This window comes from Phoxinus phoxinus, assembly GCF_949152265.1.
Source record: "Phoxinus phoxinus genome assembly, chromosome: 13".
Lineage (NCBI taxonomy): Eukaryota > Metazoa > Chordata > Actinopteri > Cypriniformes > Leuciscidae > Phoxinus > Phoxinus phoxinus.
Window position 1 is genome coordinate 34,108,596 of NC_136888.1, and position 6,262 is coordinate 34,114,857.

Here is a 6,262-nt window from a genome sequence, read left to right on the forward strand (position 1 = left end):
TTACAGCAATATTTTGTAATTTCACTAAAGTACAGTATTTACCTGGCAATAAAGTTGCCAATAAAATCCTGTAATTATATTTTACAGCAATTTTTTGTAATTTCACTAAAGTACAATATTTACCTGGCAAAAAAATTGCCAATAAAATCCTGTAAATACCCCCAAAATTCAAGAAGATGCTGTAATAGTTTAACATTTAAAAAGCTGAAAAGAATCATTTTAACAGTAAACTATACTCTATTATTTACCATTATATTGATGTAAATGCATTAAAATACACATAAAAAAAAAACAGAAAGTCAAAGCTGTTGTTGAAAAATATTTATTAAAATAATAAGCAAATACTGCAAGACAGGTAACAACAATTTTACTTTTCAAGTACAGAAAATATTTTCAAAATCAGTCACAAAATAACTACAAATAACTTGTAAGACTTAAAAGCAAGATTCTGGGTTCAATAAAAGTTAAAGGAAAAGTTCATCCAAAAATTAAAATTCTGTCATCATTCTGTTTACTCACCCTCAATGTGTTCCAAACCTGTATTAGTTTCTTTCTTCTGTTGAACACAAAAGATGATATTTTAAAGAATTTTGGTAACCAGACAATTGAAAGTAAATGGCTACAATCAACTGTTTGGTTACCAACGTTCTTCAAAATATCTTCTTTTGTGTTCAGCTGAAGAAAGAATCTCATACAGGTTTAGAACAACATGGGGGTGAGTAAATGATGACGGAATTTAAATTTTTTGGGTGAACTATCCCTTTAAAGGATTAGTTCACTTTAAAAAAAAACTTTTGCTGATAATTTACTCACCCCGATGTCATCCAAGATGTCCATGTCTTTCTTTCTTCAGTCGAAAAGAAATTAAGGTTTTTGATGAAAACATTTCTCCATATAATGGACGTCAATGGGCCCCAAACGGGTCAAGGTCCAGATGACAGTGCCGCTTCAAAGGGCTTTAAACGACACCAGACTATGAATAAGGGTCTTATCTAGCGAAACGTTCGGTCATTTCAAAATAAATAAAAAAGTTTAAGTTTTATAAGCACAAACGCTCACCTTGCTCGGTTCTGTGATGCGCGTTCGTGACGTCACGTAATACGCAATTACGTTGAAAAGGTCACGCTTGACGTACCGAGTGTTTACAAATGTGCGGAAGGAGGACCATATACACATATTCAAATGTCTTTGTGTCAGTTTATCGTTTAAAATGCCCATTTCGTGTGCGTATCCTGGGTGTTGTAATATTAAAAAGCCTAAAAGAAAATTTTCGTCAGGACAGAAATGTTTTACTTTTCATAGAAGCGTGACCTTTTCAACGTAACTGCGTATTATGTGACGTCACGAACGCGCATCACAGAACAGAGCAAGGCGAGCATTTGTGCTTATAAAACTTAGACTTTTTTATTTATTTTTGAAATGACCGAGAGTTTCGCTAGATAAGACCCGTATTCATCGTCTGGTATCGTTTAAAGCGGCACTGACACTGTCATTTGGACCTTGACCCGTTTGGGGACCATTGACGTCCATTATATGGAGAAATATTTTCATAAAAAACCTTAATTTCTTTTCGACTGAAGAAAGAAAGACATGGACATCTTGGATGACATCGGGGTGAGTAAATTATCAGCAAAAGTTTTTTTAAAAGTTAACTAATCCTTTAAGCTCAATCAACAGAATGGCATTATGGTTAACTCACATCTGTTAAAACAAACATTTCTGCTCTTTTTGTTTACAGTGCTGGTCAGAATTATTTGCCCCCTTGGTAAATATGATCAAAGATGGCTGTAAAAAATAAATCTGCATTGTTAATCCTTTTGATATTATATTTAAAAAATGTGCAAAAATGTAACCTTGCATTGAAGTAAAATAATTGAAAGTGGGGGGGAAATCACATTATGAAATAAATGTTTTTTCTCCAAAACACGTTGGGAACAATTATTTGCCCCTTTTATTAAATATGTTTGCAACCTCCTTTTCCCAAGATACCAGCTCTGAGTCTTCTCCTATAATGCCTGATGAGTTTGGAGAACACCTGACAAGAGATCAGAGACCATTCCTCTGTACAGAATCTCTCCAGATCCTGCAGATTCCCAGATCCATGTTGGTGCTTTTCAGTTCAGTCCACTCATTTTCTATAGGGTTCAGGCCAGGGACTGGGATGGCCATTGCAGATGCTTGGTTTTGTGCTCAGTGACCCATTTTTGTTTTGATATTTGTTTTTGGATCATGACATCAAACATGGCCCGTTATAAGATTTCTAGCACAGTCTGTTAGGTTTTGATTTTGTATCTGTTGGTATTTGATCCAATCCATGATGCCATGTCTCTGAAAAAGATGTCCAGGACCTCTGGCAGAAAATTAGGCCCACAGCATTAAAGATACAGCAGAGTATTTAATTTTTATCCTTGTGTGCACTAAACCCATCTTAAGTGTTTGCTGCCAAAACAGCAAAAAAATTTTGTTTCATCTGACCATAGAACGTTTGAAAAGTACCTGACACGACTGGAACGTCAAACGGGACGGGTTCTATGGTCAGATGAGACCTAACAGACTGTGCTAGAAATCTTATAACGAGCCATGTTTGGATTTTCCAACAGGACAGTGATCCAAAAACAAATATCAAAATCAAAACAAAAATGGGTCACTGAGCACAAAACCAAGCATCTGCAATGGCCATCCCAGTCCCTGGCCTGAACCCTATAGAAAATGAGTGGACTGAACTGAAAAGCACCAACATGGATCTGGGAATCTGCAGGATCTGGAGAGATTCTGTACAGAGGAATGGTCTCTGATCTCTTGTCAGGTGTTCTCCAAACTCATCAGGCATTATAGGAGAAGACTCAGAGCTGGTATCTTGGGAAAAGGAGGTTGCAAACATATTTAATAAAAGGGGCAAATAATTGTTCCCAACGTGTTTGAGAAAAAACATTTATTTCATAATGTGATTTCCCCCCCACTTTCAATTATTTTACTTCGATGAAAGGTTACATTTTTGCAAATGTTTTAAATATAATATCAAAAGGATTAAAAATGCAGATTTATTTTTTACAGCCATCTTTGATCATATTTACCAAGGGGGCAAATAATTCTGACCAGCACTGTACATTTGACAACTTACATGCTTAACCACTCAAAGTCCATTAGTCTTCTGAGAAGAGTAGACACATGAGGATTGACTGTTGTTCCTCTTCTCTGAGGTCTTTCTACTTGTTTTGACTGTCTTGGTACCAGTGGATGGGTTGATTCTGCACAAAAATCAGTCAGAAAAACACAAGCAGAAGCTTTAGGAGCATGACATGTGCAGACTAATGAAAATATACCACTTTACAATAAGCATTCGCTGCACTACTAATCTATTATAAAGGGTTAGTTCACCCCAAAATGACATTTCTGTCATTAATTAACTACTGACCTTTCATTTTCAGGAACACACATTAAGATGTTTTTGATCAAATCGGAGAGGTTTCTGAACCACACATAGACCACAACGTCATTACAACTTTCAAGGCCCAGAAAGGTAGTAAAAACATCATTAAAATAGTCCATGTAACTCCAGTGGACTTACCATAATGTTATGAAGTGATGAGAATACTTTTTGTTCGAACGTAGAACCTGGAAGCGCTGCACTGTGTTTACTTAATTAACAGCGTCAGAGACTGACACAGAAGAGAAGAGATTGTTGAATAAAGTCATTATTTTGGGGGGGTTTTGCACACAAAAAGTATTATCGTGGCTTCATAACATTAAGATTGATCCACTGTAGTCACATGGTCTATTTTAACAATGTCTTACCTGCGTTTCTGGACCTTGAAAGTTGCAATGATTTTGCTGCCTATGTGTGGTTCAGAAACCTATAGGATTTCATCAAAAACATCTTAATTTTGTGTTCCCGAAAATGAACAAAGGTCAGTAGTTAATTAATGACAGAAATGTAATTTTTGGGTGAACTAATCCTTTAACATATACACATTTATATTTAAGTAAACTGTTACCTTTGAACAAATTCAAGTGTGCAGGATGCCTCGTGCTGGTACACCAGATTAAAGTTGTAGTAAGTTGCCAACAAAGCAGCAAATCCAGCCATAAAATTGGGGTGTGGATTCATAACCACTTGACCCTCAATACTCAGCATCCACTGGGTTGCAGTGAGAATTTCACCTAAAAATAATACATATAAGAAACACTTTATAAAAATGTATGCTAAAATACAACAGGCAAAATGTATTAAGTACCAGTAATTTAAAGATTTTGGGAACCTACATTACCTAAGACAGTCAGTCTCGTAGAGTCTGAAAGTGTAGAACTTTTTTTTCACATCAGCTGCTGTTGCTGACATCTACAAGAAACAAAATTAAAAGGAAACAATTGTAAATGTAATTAAATGCAGTATGAGAACAAAATATAACCCCACAACAAAATATGGCAAATCAGTGTTGTGTCTATTTGGTCAAATCTGGTACCTTTACCAGACTTTTGATAACCTGTAAAGTCTCTAAATAGATGAGACTTAAAAGCTGCAAATTTTGTAAATGCACGGGAACAGTCAGGTGGCCTACACCACAGGTAAAACACCAGTTTGGAACATTACTGTGACCTTTCATGCTTAGTAAAACCTACAATGGTATTGCTTTCATGTTGACAATTTACAGTAATACATTTCTCATTTAGATTTAGGTTCAAGTTATATTAAGAAAACGATAAATATGGGAACTTTGAACAGAAAATAAAATGAACTTTCAAATCTTTTGCCAGTCATTTTGAATTTAGTTATGACGCAGGGATTTGTTAAACACTGTTTCAAAACTGGTGAAATAAATGAGAAAATGGCAGCATCCAACAAAGATTGCAACAATGGTAATATCATATAGCCTATTCTAATGTTTTTCGTCAAGAAAGCTAACTGCACGTGCGTATAGTTTTGTCTCACCAACACTTCATTGGATTTGTCTTGTCTGCCAAACTGCAACTGCTCTAAAAACACTCTTGTGAGCAAATGCGAATAAAACTGTAACAAACTGCAGCATTTGTCCATAACATTTACGATGGTTTTACCTTGTAACAGTTCAACTTCGTCTCTCACCACTGTAATGGCGCGCCCCGTCGCGATGCCTCGCCTGCAACAAGAAATTTAAAATTAAAGACACAAAATAAACGTAACATTTCGGGGGAAAAAATATTGGAATCTAACACTTTACATCCCACTAAATGTCCTGATAACACGCAGTTGTTAACAAGTCGATATTAATTGCGTCTGACATTGTAATATGGACGTATCCAACGATGTTAATATCATATTCTAATGTTTTTCGTCAAGAAAGCTAACTGTAGGCTAAGTTATACGTGCGTGTTTTGTCTCACCAACACTTCAGTGGATTTGTCTTGTCTGCCAAACTGCAAATGCTCTACAAAATACTATCTAGAGCAAATGCGAATAAAACTATAACAAACAAACTGCAGCATTTGTCCATAACATTTACGATGGTTTTACCTTGTAACAGTTCAGCTTCGTCTCACCACTGTAATGGCGCGCGCCGTCGCGATTCTGTGCCTCGCCTGCAACAAGAAATTTAAAATTAAAGACACATTCCTTTACTAAATAAACGTATAGTTTCGGCTGGGAAAAGTATTGGAATCAAACACTTTACATCCCACTAAATGTCCTGATAACACGCAGTTGTTAACAAGTCGATAAAATTAATTGCATCTGACATGCCTTATGAATTATATTCAAAATATGAATCGCAAACAGCATTAAGTAATACAGTAGATTGTAATATTTATGGACGTAAATTTAAGTTAACTTACCAAAAATGTAGTAAGTGCCTTTTCTCTTCAACTCTTCTTGCCCTGCAGCTGCCAGTCCACCAGTTTTCAAACATTCAGCCCGCGCAATCCCATAATGCCACACCACAGTAAATTGTTGTAAAACGTATGAAATACAGTGAAAACACCTCTTACCTGTAAATCAATTTACAGTTGACAGGGAAATATACAGTTAACAACTGTAATACTCTTTTTGACCCATAATGCATTGCGAATTACAGTAATAACTTGTAAAATGATAAAACAATAAATTTCTGTAGAATTTTGCTGTAGAATCTACAGCAATTTGTTACAGTGTACCCGTGCGGCTCCAGACTGGTGCTGTGCTCCAGGGTCACATATTTAGTATAATCTGATTGTTTAATGTGAGTTTGAGTACATTAAGTTTTGTTTACGTTAAGCAAGCATCCAGTTTTCTGTATATGCATCACAAGCA

General features: G+C 35.8%; 1 long non-coding RNA gene across 1 annotated transcript; it reads right to left on the reverse strand.

Moving 5' to 3' along the window:
* Window positions 1-4,024: 4,024 nt before the first annotated feature.
* LOC307009879 lies at window positions 4,025-5,878 on the reverse strand. Its single transcript, XR_013800123.1, has 5 exons — window positions 5,809-5,878; window positions 5,492-5,556; window positions 5,056-5,117; window positions 4,269-4,339; window positions 4,025-4,161 (listed from the first exon to the last, which is right to left on the reverse strand). It is a non-coding gene; the product is annotated as an uncharacterized lncRNA (long non-coding RNA).
* Between the last annotated feature and the right edge of the window lie 384 nt (window positions 5,879-6,262).